This window comes from Oncorhynchus masou, chromosome 15 (assembly GCF_036934945.1).
Source record: "Oncorhynchus masou masou isolate Uvic2021 chromosome 15, UVic_Omas_1.1, whole genome shotgun sequence".
Classification (NCBI taxonomy): Eukaryota; Metazoa; Chordata; class Actinopteri; order Salmoniformes; family Salmonidae; genus Oncorhynchus; species Oncorhynchus masou.
In genome coordinates this window covers 58,634,983-58,650,008 of record NC_088226.1, presented here as the reverse complement: position 1 = coordinate 58,650,008, position 15,026 = coordinate 58,634,983, and the positions used below count along the sequence as shown (strand labels likewise).

General features: G+C 42.5%; 1 protein-coding gene across 1 annotated transcript in view; it reads left to right on the top strand.

The window, feature by feature from the left end:
- LOC135556547 (plexin-B2-like) overlaps positions 1-15,026 on the top strand; it is a 270,152-nt gene that overhangs the window by 123,435 nt on the left and 131,691 nt on the right. Inside the window, exon 2 of the mRNA XM_064989839.1 lies at positions 637-755. The gene's annotated coding sequence lies outside the window, so the exon portion shown is untranslated. The remainder of the gene's footprint in view (positions 1-636; positions 756-15,026) is intronic.

Below are 15,026 nucleotides of genomic sequence, written 5' to 3'. Positions count from 1 at the left end.
TTGTTGATGGTATCACAATCTGTAGATTATCTACAGATGGACTATCCAGACAATCCAAATAAAGTGTGTCATATTTCTTCAGGGTAACAAAGTGTTGTATGATCGTGGGCCTGTGCTTCCAGAGAAGACACTCACTCGCTGACATACTGTCGACTGAGCTAATCGGCCAGCTGCCCGGGGCTGAGAGATGTGGACGTCAGAGTTTATGGGAACATAAGCTAAACAGCCAGCCAGGCCTCGTTGCGAGTGATACTCCAGACGAGACTCCCAACATTTTCATGTCAAATCCAGAGACATACAAATCGCAGAGTGATATGTCAAATTTCTGCAGGATTCACTGGAGCACGAATGGTAGACTTTCCTTCCTCTTCCCTCCCTAGCACTAGCAGTCACTGACTGGGTGCCGCCGAGCAGCCGTGGGTGATAGGAAACATCTGCAGTAACTGAGTGAGTGTTCACTCGCCAGATAAAGAGAAAGGGAAGGATTGTTTTCAGAGGCATTTTGGTATTGGCAGTAGAAGAGTTGTTTACTGTACAACAGATCTCAACTAGTCATGTATGTTTAGATTTGAACATACTGCTGGTACTGTATTTTTTCCTCAGTGTGACACAATGGATGAATTTTTTGTCTTTCAGCACTTCTTTACTGTGGCCACCCTGGAGAGGCCTGAATAAACAGGAGAGCAGACGACGAAGGGATATGATTGTGGACTTCCTGCTTGGCAACTACAGGAAGTAATTGAGCTCTACAGGAAGTAAGGACAAACCCCTAAAGATATTGCTGTTCCATTGTTTTCATACGACTACGATAAAGGCCAAGCTGTCAGCACATTAGTAGTAGACTAGTACTGAACTAGTATTAGGAGTAGTAAACTAGTACTGAACATTGAATTGATAGCCATGAGGGATTTATAGCTACCTAGCTGGGTATCTCACAGACTAGCATAGCCTGAATCCAGTGAATTCCCAAGCCCGTGTGATCCAGCAGGCCCTGTAGACCCATTCAACACAGCTGCCACCGATATCAGTGCTTGGAGTCAGAAAAGTCTATTTTTATTTGGATGTGTGGCGCTAACAGACTAGCTATATAAATAATTAAATGGAGTCAGTAATTGGCAGTTCTAGGTAATTAGGACCAGGCTGTCTGCTAGCTTAGTCGTTGCCTTAGTATGATGGCGCTGTAGAGAGGACAGTAATCACTATTATGTACGGGGGTTGTTGACGCAACAATAATCCCATCCTTAGCCGGGATATCAGGGTTTATGTTTATCGGCCCCATTTCGAGAGGCCTTCACATATATTTATTTTAAAGGCTTTATATCTGGCCGTTTACGCCGGATACATGCGTCAAAGCCCGGCCCGCTGCATCGGCGGTAGGCCAACTAGAAGTCACGGTAGACCCTCAGCTCGGTTTAGAATTTTCTGCTTGGCGACTCTGAAAAGCTTGTCCATATTTTATTAGTCAAACAGTTTGACTTTTCCCCTGCTAGCGGTGACACCTCACCATAAACAGCATTAGCAACCACCTCAGCAGGTTTTCTAATACCCCTGCAATCCTGTCATTTCATTCATGGATTCCTCCAGGGTTATTTTGGGACCATAGTGTATCTGCCTGCCTGTCTCTGTTCCTCTGTGTGAGAGATTGGATTCCCTCTTCTCTTCTCAACACCCCCCCAATTGTCAGATCCACATAGATAGATGTGATGTCCAGACCTGATGTATAGGGGACTGCTTTCCAATGAGTTTATTCACTTTCTTTACCTCTGAGTGCCCTATAGTACATCGTTGCTCCCCTCTTTTTATACCCCAGTTCTCTCAGATATAGTGAATGTTATGCAATACAGTCTGTTCCTACAGTCCTAAATGGTTTTGTAAACGTGGACCGTTGAAGGTAAGATGGGTGGAGGGAGAACAAAAACTTTAGTCTGTGTTTCAGTGTGCAGTGTGCGTAAATTGCATTGGCTTTGAATTAAACATGTGGCACCTCTGCACTCAAGCGTGATGGACATCCAACCATATTGCAGGCAGAGAAAAGGACTTTCTAAGTAGGCTATTTATGGGAAGATATTGTATTCATTTGATTATAATAAAAAAATCCATTAGGCCTTGAGTGAATGGCACGGGGGAACAGGCGACAGCTCAAGGTAATAATATTCTGTGTCTGCTGCTCTCAACGAGGCTAGAGGGCCAGAGCTCTACTGATATTCCTTTCCTTTGTACAGGAGCCGATACAGTGATATGGACAGGCAGGTAATAAAGAAATACAGTGCTGTCCCAATTTATTGACACCCTTGTAAAGATGAGCAATAATGACTGCATAAAATAAATAATTCAAATATGGACCTATATTGAATGCTCTATAAAATTGGGAAATGATGATTTTTTTATACTAGTACAACTGCTCAGAAAAAAATGATTTTGATAAACAAGTCATTGTTTTTTCTCAAAAAAGATAGGGATCAAAATGATTGATGTCGCTTAAGATTCTTATAAATATAGTAGTCCTACTAAGTTTTGTATTTGGTCACATATTCCTAGCATGCAACATCAATCAAAATAATCTGAAACAAAAATTTACTGCAAATGCATCCAACAAATTTCTAAAGTCAAGGTTAAAGTAGTCATTGCATGCCAGAATATTTTTTAAGAATATTTAGGGATGTCAGTAATTTTGACCCTACCATTTTGAGAAAAAATAATATTACTTGTTTAACAAAATCGGTTGCTCTGAGCAATTATATTAGTATAAAGTAATACAATTTCCCAAGTTTTTTAAGGGTGTCAATAATTTCGAAGCCCACTATATAAATACATTTTTATTGAGCCATGGAGACAGAATTATGTTTGAGGTTGTAAAGAGAGCTGGAACATGGTGTAAAATCATATTACGGGCCAGTAGATGGGGCAGAGCCAAGCGCTTCTCGCCGCTATGCAACGGTAACCATGTCTCCGTGGCGGTGGTTAATGGAGCCGGGTTGTATTGCGTCTGATCTCCACTCCTGTTGCTCACAGATCGAGTCATGTACATCACCAGAACTCTATCTCCGGGGGAAATAATGCTGATGGACCATCGTCTTCATTGTGCTCAGCAGGAGAGGAGAAGGGCAAACCAAGCTTCCTCAGGAATGTCCTGTGGGGGTTCTCCCACCCATTTAACCTCCACCCTCACAGTCATGCTTAAAGAGAAGGGCTTTCTTTGTGTACAGGAGTGTAGTTTTTTATGCTCTCCTGGGCAGTCAAGGCCCAGGTTGCAAGAGATTAATATAAAACTGCCAGATGAGGAATCCAAGGTATTCTGAATGGAACCAGATGCGTGTCCTCTCTGGTTCTTCTCGTGTCCTCTCTGGTTCTTCTCGTGTCCTCTCTGGTTCTTCTCGTGTCCTCTCTGGTTCTTCTCGTGTCCTCTCTGGTTCTTCTCGTGTCCTCTCTGGTTCTTCTCGTGTCCTCTCTGGTTCCTCTCGTGTCCTCTCTGGTTCCTCTCGTGTCCTCTCTGGTTCCTCTCATGTCCTCTCTGGTTCCTCTCATGTTCATCTCTTGTCCTCTCTGGTTCCTCTCTTGCCCTCTCTGGTTCCTCTCTGGTCCTCTCTGGTTCCTCTCTGGTTCCTCTCATGTCCTCTCTGGTTCCTCTCTTGTCCTCTCTGGTTCCTCTCTGGTTCATCTCTTGTCCTCTCTCGTTCCTCTCAGGTTCCTCTCGTGTCCTTTCTGGTTCCTCTCGTGTCCTTTCTGGTTCCTCTCGTGTCCTTTCTGGTTCCTCTCTGGTTCCTCTCTGGTTCCTCTCTGGTTCCTCTCTGGTTCCTCTCTTGTCCCCTCTGGTTCCTCTATGGTTCCTCTCGTATCCTCTCTGGTTCTTCTCGTGTCCTCTCTGGTTCTTCTCGTGTCCTCTCTGGTTCTTCTCGCGTCCTCTCTGGTTCCTCTCGCGTCCTCTCTGGTTCCTCTCGTGTCCTCTCTGGTTCCTCTCGCGTCCTCTCTGGTTCCTCTCGCGTCCTCTCAGGTTCCTCTCGCGTCCTCTCTGGTTCTTCTCGCGTCCTCTCTGGTTCTTCTCGCGTCCTCTCTGGTTCTTCTCGCGTCCTCTCTGGTTCCTCTCTGGTTCCTCTCTTGTTCCTCTCTTGTCCTCTCTGGTTCCTCTCTGGTTCCTCTCTGGTTCCTCTCGTGTCTGCTCTGGTACCTCTCTAGTTCCTCTCTTGTCCTCTGGTTCCTCTCTGGTTCCTCTCTGGTCCCTCTCTGGTTCCTCTCTTGTCCTCTCTGGTTCCTCTCTTCTCTTTGTCTCACTTGTGTGCCTTCTCTCCCTCCTTTTCCAACCTCACATACTGCACTTTTGCATCTGCACTGTTCTTCAAATCAAATTGTATTTGTCACATGAGCCGAATACAACAGGTAGACCTTACTATGAAATGCTTACTTACAATCCCTTAACCAACAATGCAGTTTTAAGAAAATAGAGTTTTGAAAATATTTACTAAATTAACTTCTTGCGTCGAGCAATCCGTATCCGGGAGCGTAATCATAGCCTCAAGCTCATTAGCATAACGCAACGTTAACTATTCATGAAAATAAATAGATTCACACACAAGCTTAGCCTTTTGTTAACAACACTGTCATCTCAGATTTTCAAAATATGATTTTCAACCATAGCTACACAAGCATTTGTGTAAGAATATTGATAGCTAGCATAGCATTAAGCCTAGCATTCAGCAGGCAACATTTTCACAAAAACAAGAAAAGCATTCAAATAAAATCATTTACCTTTGAAGAACTTTGGATGTTTTCAATGAGGAGACTCTCAGTTAGAAAGCAAATGTTCAGTTTATTTGTGCTCCGTTTTGTTCATCACGTTTGGCAAAAAAAACAGACAATTCAGTCATTTCAACGCCAAACTTTTTTCCAAATTAACTCCATAATATCGACAGAAACCTGGCAAAAGTTGTTTAGAATCAATCCTGTTTTTCATTTATCTATTCGATGATAAATAATTCGTGGCAGTTGACTTTCTCCTCTGAAGCAAATGGTAAAATGCACGCAGCTGGAGATTACGCAATCATTTCGACGGAGGACACCAAGCGGGCACCTGGTAAATGTAGTCTCTTATGGTCAATCTTCCAATGATATGCCTACAAATACGTCACAATGCTGCAGACACCTTGGGGAAATGACAGAAAGTGTAGGCTCATTCCTGGCGCATTCACAGCCATATAACGAGACATTGGAACACAGCGCCCTCAAAATCTGGGCCATTTCCTGAAATTTCATCTTGGTTTCGCCTGTAGCTTCAGTTCTGTGGCACTCACCGATAATATCTTTGCAGTTTTGGAAACGTCAGAGTGTTTTCTTTCCAAATCTGTCAATTATATGCATAGTCGAGCATCTTTTCATGACAAAATATCTTATCTCAAAAATTAAAAGAGCGCCCCCTATATCGAAGAATTTAACTAAGGTAGAATAAAAAATAATAAAGAAAACGCAATAAAATAACAATAATGAGGCAATATACAGGGGGTACCGGTACCGAGTCAATGTGCGGGGGTACAGGTTAGTCAAGGTAATTTGTATATACATGTAGGGGTAAAGTGACGGTGCATAGATAATAAACAGGGAGTAGCAGCAATGTAAAAATAAAGGGGAGGGGGGGTCAATGCAAATAGTCCGGGTACACATTTGATTAATTGTTCAGTGGTCTCATGGCTTGGGGGTAGAAGCTGTTTAGAAGCCTTTAGGTCCTAGACTTGGCACTCCGGTACCCCTTGCCGTGCATTAGCAGAGAAAACAGTCTATGACTTGGGTGACTGGAGTCTTTGACAATTTTTGGTCCTTCCTCTGACACCGCCTAGTTTAAAGGTCCTGGATGGTAGGATGCTTGGCCCCAGTGATGTACTGGGCCGTAAGCACTACCCTCTATAGCACCTTACAGTCGTATGCCGAGCAGTTGCCATTCCAGGTGGTGATGCAACCGGTCAGGATGCAATCTGGACTATTTACATTGACACCCCCCCCCCATTTGTTTTTACACAGCTGTTATCTATGCACCGTCACTTTACCCCTACCTATATGTACAAATTACCTTGACTAACCTGTACCCCCACACATTGACTCGGTACCGGTGCCCCCTGTATATAGCCTCATTGTTGTTATTTTATTGTGTTACTTTTCATAATTTTTCATTTTATTTGGTGAATATTTTCTTAACTCTCGAACTGCGTTGTTGGTTAACCTCTTGAAACTCCCCATCCCGGATCCGGGATCGTGACTAAAGCCTCAGGCTCATTAGCATAACGCAACGTTAACGATTTCTGAAAATCGCAAATAAAATTAAAATAATGTGTTTGCTCTCAAGCTTAGCCTTTTCTTAACAACACTGTCATCTCAGATTTTCAAAATATGCTTTTGAACCATAGAAATTGACTAATTTGTGTAAGAGTATGCAAAGCTAGCATAGCATTTTGTGTAGCATGTAGCACGCAACATTTTCACAAAAGCCAGATAACCAAATAAATAAAATCATTAACTTTGAAGAGCTTCGGATGTTTTCAATGAGGAGACTCTCAGTTACATAGCAAATGTGCAGTTTTTCAAAAAAATATTATTTGTGTAGGACAAATCGCTCCGTTTTGTTCACGTTTGGCTATGAAAAAACCCTGTATACAGTTATAGCCTGAAGCTCATTAGCATAATGTAACGTTAACGATGTCTGAAAATCGCAAATAAAATGAAAATAATGCATCTGCTCTCAAGCTTAGCCTTTTCTTAACAACACTGTCATCTCAGATTTTCAAAATATGCTTTTGAACCATAGAAATTGACTAATTTGTGTAAGAGTATGCAAAGCTAGCAATGCATTTTGAATAACATGTAGCACGCAACATTTTCACAAAAACCAGATAACCAAATAAATAAAATCATTTACCTTTGAAGAGCTTCTGATGTTTTCAATGAGGAGACTCTCAGTTACACACCAAATGCGCAGTGTTTCCTGAAAGCGTCTGTGTGTAGGAGAAATCGTTCCGTTTTCTACATTGCGCCTGGCTACTGAAACGAACCGAAAATGCAGTCACCTACAACGTAAAACTTTTTCCGGATTAACTACATAATATCGACCGAAACATGGCAAACGTTGTTTGGAATCAGTCCTCAAGGTGTTTTTTCACATATCTCTTCATTGACATGCAGTTCGTGGAAGCTTGCTTTACTCTCTGTATTGTTTGGAAAAATACTGGCAGGTGACTTTTGCGCACCAATTTCGGCGCAGGACACCGGGCGGACACGTGGTAAATGTGGTCTCTTATGGTCAATCTTCCAATGATCTGCCTACAAATACGTCACAATGCTGCAGACACCTTGGGGAAACGACAGAAAGGGCAGACTCATTCCTCTTGCGTTCACAGCCATATAAGGAGATCATGACAAACAGAGCCTCAAAAATCCTTGTCATTTCCTGGATGCCATCTCATCTTGGTTTTGCCTGAAGCTCACGTTAAAGGGCACGCACAGAGAAGATCTTTGTATTTCTGGACACGTCAGAGTGTTTTCTTTCGAACAGTAGCAATTATATGCATAGTCGAGCATCTTTTTGTGACAAAATATCTTGTTTAAAACGGGAACGTTTTTCATCCAAAAATGAAATTGCGCCCCTAGAGTTCCAAAAGGTTAACACCTCTTATGGATAGGGGAGACGCTAGCGTCTCAAGTGGAAAATAGCCTCGGGAAATGCAGAGCGCCAAATTCAAATAAAACGCTTTAAAACTCAAACTTTCATTAAATCACACATGCAGGGTACTCAATTAAAGCTACACTCGTTGTGAATCCAGCCAACATGTCAGATTTTTAAAATGCTTTTCGGCGAAATAATGAGAAGCTATTATCTGATAGCAATCACCCACCTGAACCAGTTGTAAAACAAAAGAACTAGTGTAGCAGGCGCTACACAAAATGCTGAAATAAAATATAAAACATGCATTACCTTTGACGAGCTTCTTTGTTGGCACTCCAATATGTCCCATAAACATCACAATTGGTACTTTTTTCCGATTAATTCCATCAATGTATACCCCAAATGTCCATTTATAGAGCAGGTTTGATCCGGAAAAAACAGCTTTCCAAAACACAACGTCACTACAAAACATTTCAAAAGTTGCCTATAATTACTTTTGTAATACAACTTTAGGTATTTTTAAACGTTAATAATCGATCAAATTGTAGACGGGGCAATCTGTATTCAATAGAGCAAGTAAACAAAACATGCACCATTTTCCCTCTTGCGTAACTATCAACAGTGTAACGTTGTTCCAGGATGTGCCTCTTCTTCGTTTCACCAATGATTAACTTCAACCCAATTCCAAAGACTGGTGACCTCCTGTGGAAGTCGTAGGAACTGTAAAATGGTCGCTATCAAATTTCCCTTGGCAAAGACAACTGAGGGAACGGTCAGAGGAAAAAATAATAATAATTCTGAACAGTTTTTCCTCTGGGTTTTGCCTGCTACATAAGTTCTGTTATAGTCACAGACACGATTGAACCAGTTTTAGAAACTTCAGAGTGTTTTCTATCCACACCTACTAATCATATGCATATAATATATTCCCGGCATGAGTAGCAGGAAGTTGAAATTGTGCACGCTATTTATCCAAAAGTGGAAATGCTGCCCACTATCCTTAAGGGCTTGTAAGAAAGCATTTCACAGTAACCTGTGGTATTAGGCACGTGACAAATAAAGTTTGATTTATTTACTTCAATGATGGCAGTCTCAGACTGGAGCAGAGTACATTTGGGAGTAGAGACGAAACGAGATCTACACAAAGCGAATGGAATGGTTGAAGAAGTGCAACATTTACCTGGAGCTAACTCTGCAGATAGCACTACAGGGTGATTTGAAAAGTCATAGTCAATAAGATAATATTATTTTTAGCAAAAATGTTTATTTGATTTACAATCTGTAGGAACTATGAGAATAGAAAGGTTCAGAACTTTTGTTAAACAGCACAGTTGAAAAATATATGGCAAAAATGGATGGTGTTGGCAGATAGATGGCTGAGGTTGAGTGGAGCTGAAGGGTGGGATTGAAAATTACAAGATAACTAATGAAAAACATGTTGTGTACGTAAAATGTATATAGCATCGGAACTTTTGTGAATAAATGGCAAAGTAGAAATCAAGCTGGATGGGCTTCGGAGATGGATGGAATGGGTTGATGAAGGAAAATAATGAAGGAAAATATATTTTTGAAAGATGTGCGTGTATGTATGTATGTACAGTACCAGTCAAACGTTTGGACACACCTACTCATCCCAGGTTTTTTTTCGTAATATTTTTATTATTTTCTACATTGTTGAATAATAATGAAGGCACATATAGAATAATTTACAAACCAAAAGAGTGTTAAACAAATCAAAATATATTTTATATTTGAGATTCTTCAAAGTAGCCACCCTTTGCCTTGATGACAGTTTTGCACACGCTTGGCATTCTCTCAACCAGCTTCATGAGGTAGTCACCTGGAATACATTTCAATTAACAGGTGTGCCTTGTTAAAAGTTAATTTGTGGAATTTCTTTCCTCCTTAATGCTTTTGAGCCAATCAGTTGTGTTGTGACAAGGTAGAGGTAGTATACAGAAGATAGCCATATTTGGTGAAAGACCAAGTCCATATTATGGCAAGAACAGCTCAAATAAGCAAAGAGAAACAACAGTCCATTATTACTTTAAGACAAGAAGATCAGTCAATCTGGAAAATTTCAATAACTTTACAGGTTTCTTCAAGTACAGCCGTAAAAACCATCAAGCGCTATGATGAAACTGTCTCGCATGAGGACTGCCACAGTAAAGGAAAACTCAGAGTTCCCTCTGCTGCAGAGGATATTTCATTACAGTTAACTGGATCTCATGAGGACTGCCACAGTAAAGGAAGACCCAGAGTTACCTCTGCTGCAGAGGATAAGTTAATGTTTTTATTTTAAATGTAACCTTTATTTAACTAGGCAAGACAGTTAAGAACCAATTCTTATTTACAATGACCGCCTCCACCGGCCAAATCCAGATGACGCTGGGTCAATTGTGCGCCACCCTATGGGACTCACAATCACGGCCGGTTGTGATACAGCCTGGATCGAACCAGGGTGTCTATAGTGACACCTCTAGCACTGAGATGCAGTGCCTTAGTCCTCTGCGGCACTCGGTAGTCCTCATTTGAGTTACCAGGCTCAGAAATTGCATGCCAAATAAATGTTTCACGGACAGATCTCAACATCAACTGTTCAGAGGAGACTGCATGAATCAGGCCTTCATGGTCGAATTGTTGCAAAGAAACCACTACTATTGGACACCAATAAGAAGAAGAGACTTGCTTGGGCCAAGAAACACAAGTAATGGACTTTAGACTGGTGGAATTATGACCTTTGGTCTGAGGAGTTCAAATTTGAGATTTCCAACCACCATGTCTTTTTAGAGTAGGTGAACAGATGATATCTGCATGTGTGGTTCCCACCGTGAAGAATGGAGGAGATGGTGTGATTATGTGGGGGTGCTTTGTTAGTGAGACTGTCAGTCATTTATTTAGAATTCAAGGCACACTTAACCAGCATGGATACCACAGCAATCTGCAGCGATAAGCCATCCCATCTGGTTTGCGCTTAGTTGGACTATCATTGTTTTTTCAACAGGACAATGACCTCATCACAACTCCATGATGCGTAAGGCTATTTGACCAAGAAGGAGAGTGATGGAGTACTGCATCAGATTACCTGGTCTCCACAATCACCCGACCTCCACCCAATTGAGATGGTTTGGGATGAGTTGGACTGCAGAGTGAAGCAAAAGTTGTTAACAAGTGCTCAACATATGTGGGAACTCCTTCAAGACTGTTGGATAAGCATTCCAGGTGAAGCTGGTTGAGAGAATGCCAAGAGTGTGCAAAGCTGTCATCAAGGCAAATGGTGGCTATTTTGCAGAATCTAAAAGTTACTACATGATTCCATAGGTGTTATTTTATAGTTTTGATGTCTTCACTATTATTCTACAACGTAGAAAATATTAAAAATAAAGAAAAACCTTTGAATGAGTAGGTGTCCAAAGTTTTTACTGTATATATTTATTTTCAAAAATATATGGGGGATTGGAAATGATGCAGACAATTACTTTGATGGAACCTGTAATCTATCTGCAATATTTTAAGTTTTACTTCGTTTTTTTCCACCTTTATTTAACCAGGTAGTCTAGTTGAGAACAAGTTCTCATTTGCAACTGCGACCTGGCCAAGATAAAGCATAGCAGTGTGAACAGACAACACAGAGTTACACATGGAGTAAACAATTAACAAGTCAATAACACAGTAGAAAAAGAAGAAAAGAAAGAGTCTATATACATTGTGTGCAAAAGGCATGAGGAGGTAGGCGAATAATTACAATTTTACAGATTAACACTGGAGTGATAAATGATCAGATGGTCATGTACAGGTAGAGATATAGGTGTGCAAAAGAGCAGAAAAGTAAATAAATAAAAACAGTATGGGGATGAGGTAGGTAAAAATGGGTGGGCTATTTACCGATAGACTATGTACAGCTGCAGCGATCGGTTAGCTGCTCAGATAGCAGATGTTTGAAGTTGGTGAAGGAGATAAGTCTCTAACTTCAGCGATTTTTGCAATTCATTCCAGTCACAGGCAGCAGAGAACTGGAACGAAAGGCGGCCAAATGAGGTGTTGGCTTTATGGATGATCAGTGAGATACACCTGCTGGAGCGCGTGCTACGGATGGGTGTTGTCATCGTGACCAGTGAACTGAGATAAGGCGGAGCTTTACCTAGCATGGACTTGTAGATGACCTGGAGCCAGTGGGTCTGGCGACGAATATGTAGCGAGGGCCAGCCAACTAGAGCAAACAGGTCGCAGTGGTGGGTGGTATAAGGAGCTTTAGTGACAAAACGGATGGCACTGTGATAAACTGCATCCAGTTTGCTGTGTAGAGTGTTGGAAGCTATTTTGTAGATAACATCGTCGAAGTCGAGGATCGGTAGGATAGTCAGTTTTACTAGGGTAAGTTTGGAGGCATGAGTAAAGGAGGCTTTGTTGCGGAATAGAAAGCCAACTCTAGATTTGATTTTCGATTGGAGATGTTTGATATGAGTCTGGAAGGAGAGTTTACAGTCTAGCCAGACACCTAGGTACTTATAGATGTCCACATATTCAAGGTCGGAACCATCCAGGGTGGTGATGCTAGTCGGGCATGCGGGTGCAGGCAGCGAACGGTTGAAAAGCATGCATTTGGTTTTACTAGCGTTTAAGAGCAGTTGGAGGCCACGAAGGAGTGTTGTATGGCATTGAAGCTTGTTTGGAGGTTAGATAGCACAGTGTCCAAGGACGGGCCGGAAGTATACAGAATGGTGTCGTCTGCGTAGAGGTGGATCAGGGAATCGCCCGCAGCAAGAGCAACATCATTGATATATACAGAGAAAAGAGTTGGCCCGAGAATTGAACCCTGTGGCACCCCCATAGAGACTGCCAGAGGACCGGACAGCATGCCCTCCGATTTGACACACTGAATTCTGTCTGCAAAGTAGTTGGTGAACCAGGCAAGGCAATCATCAGAAAAACCGAGGCTACGGAGTCTGCCGATAAGAATATGGTGATTGACAGAGTTGAAAGCCTTGGCAAGGTCAATGAAGACGGCTGCACAGTACTGTCTTTTATCGATGGCGGTTATAATATCGTTTAGTACCTTGAGCATGGCTGAGGTGCACCCGTGACCGGCTCGGAAACCAGATTGCACAGCGGAGAAGGTACGGTGGGAATCGAGATGGTCAGTGACCTGTTTGTTGACTTGGCTTTTGAAGACCTTAGATAGGCAGGGCAGGATGGATATAGGTCTGTAACAGTTTGGGTCCAGGGTGTCTCCCCCTTTGAAGAGGGGGATGACTGCGGCAGCTTTCCAATCCTTGGGGATCTCAGACGATATGAAAGAGAGGTTGAACAGGCTGGTGATAGGGGTTGCGACAATGGCGGTGGTTAGTTTCAGAAATAGAGGGTCCAGATTGTCAAGCCCAGTTGATTTGTACGGGTCGAGGTTTTGCAGCTCTTTCAGAATATCTGCTATTTGGATTTGGGTAAAGGAGAACCTGGAGAGGCGGGGGGGGGGGGGGGGGGCTGTTGCCCGAGGTTGGAGTAGCCAGGCGGAAGGCATGGCCAGCCGTTGAGAAATGCTTGTTGAAGTTTTCGATAACCATGGATTTATCGGTGGTGACCGTGTTACCTAGCCTCAGTGCAGTGGGCAGCTGGGAGGAGGTGCTCTTGTTCTCCATGGACTTCACAGTGTCCCAGAACTTTTTGGAGTTGGAGCTACAGGATGCAAATTTCTGCCTGAAGAAGCTGGCCTTAGCTTTCCTGACTGACTGCGTGTATTGGTTCCTGACTTCCCTGAACAGTGGCATATCGCGGGGATTATTTGATGCTATTGCAGTCCGCCACAGGATGTTTTTGTGCTGGTCGAGGACAGTCAGGTCTGGAGTGAACCAAGGGCTATATCTGTTCTTAGTTCTGCATTTTTTGAACGGAGCATGCTTATCTAAAATGGTGAGGAAGTTACTTTTAAAGAATGACCAGGCATCCTCAACTGACGGGATGAGGTCAATGTCCTTCCAGGATACCCGGGCCAGGTCGATTTAGAAAGGCCTGCTCACAGAAGTGTTTTGGGGAGCGTTTGACAGTGATGAGAGGTGGTCGTTTGACTGCGGATCCGTAGCGGATAGAGGCAATGAGGCAGTGATCGCTGAGATCCTGGTTGAAGACAGCGGAGGTGTATTTGGAGGGCCAGTTGGTCAGGATGACGTCTATGAGGGTGCCCTTGTTTACAGATTTAGGGTTGTACCTGGTGGGTTCCTTGATGATTTGTGTGAGATTGAGGGCATCTAGCTTAGATTGTATGACTGCCAGGGAGTTAAGCATATCCCAGTTTAGGTCACCTAACAGAACGAACTCTGAAGCTAGATGGGGGGCGATCAATTCACAAATGGTGTCCAGGGCACAGCTGGGAGCTGAGCGGGGTCGGTAGCAGGCGGCAACAGTGATAGACTTATTTCTGGAGAGAGTATTTTTTTAATTAGTATTTCGAACTGTTTGGGTATGGACCTGGAAAGTATGACATTACTTTGCAGGCTATCTCTGCAGTAGACTGCAACACCTCCCCCTTTGGCAGTTCTATCTTGACGGAAAATGTTATAGTTGGGTATGGAAATCTCAGAATTTTTGGTGGCCTTCCTGAGCCAGGATTCAGACACGGCAAGGACATCCGGGTTTAGCAGAGTGTGCTAAAGCAGTGAGTAAAACAAACTTAGGGAGGAGGCTTCTGATGTTGATGTTGGCTTCTGATGATAATTATGAGCTATCTATATGTGAATCATAATAATCTAGCTAATCAGATAGTTTTACAGGCAAAAATGACCAAACACGATTGTTTTGCAAGGCCGATTCTTTGTGGATATCTAGCTAGCTAACAGTAGTATCTAGCCAGTCAACATTAGCCCTATTGACTCACTATGGACATGTGATCTATCCACACTACAGTGGGTATTGTGGCAGGTAAACATGCCAAAAGGAACACAGTATGTATTTTTTCATATATCAAGATAAAATATTGTAGTCAGGCAACATATAAGATGTGAATGGACAATATTTCATTCTGAAGTTGAGTTCATTTTCTCTTGCTTCATCACAAGTAATGACCACCATTGATTTTAATAAATGTTATGGTCTTGTTTTAGTGGTTGCGTCATATTTCTGTGGATACTTTCCTTTGAATCTTGGATCGATGCATGCTTAAAAATTTGAACAAACGGAGTACGCATTCAAAAAGTGACACTTGCTCCGTTTCGCATACTTTGATTTGGACTCATACTCCGACCCACCAGTGCCCCAACTTGCGTGCTCGGAACACGGTAGTATGCATTTTGAGAGACACCCTTTGTCTCAGCATCACTCTGTTGCCATGGAATTGCCCATAATTGGTGACCCTGGTTAGGGACGAATGGATAGATATTTTGGAAGTGACACA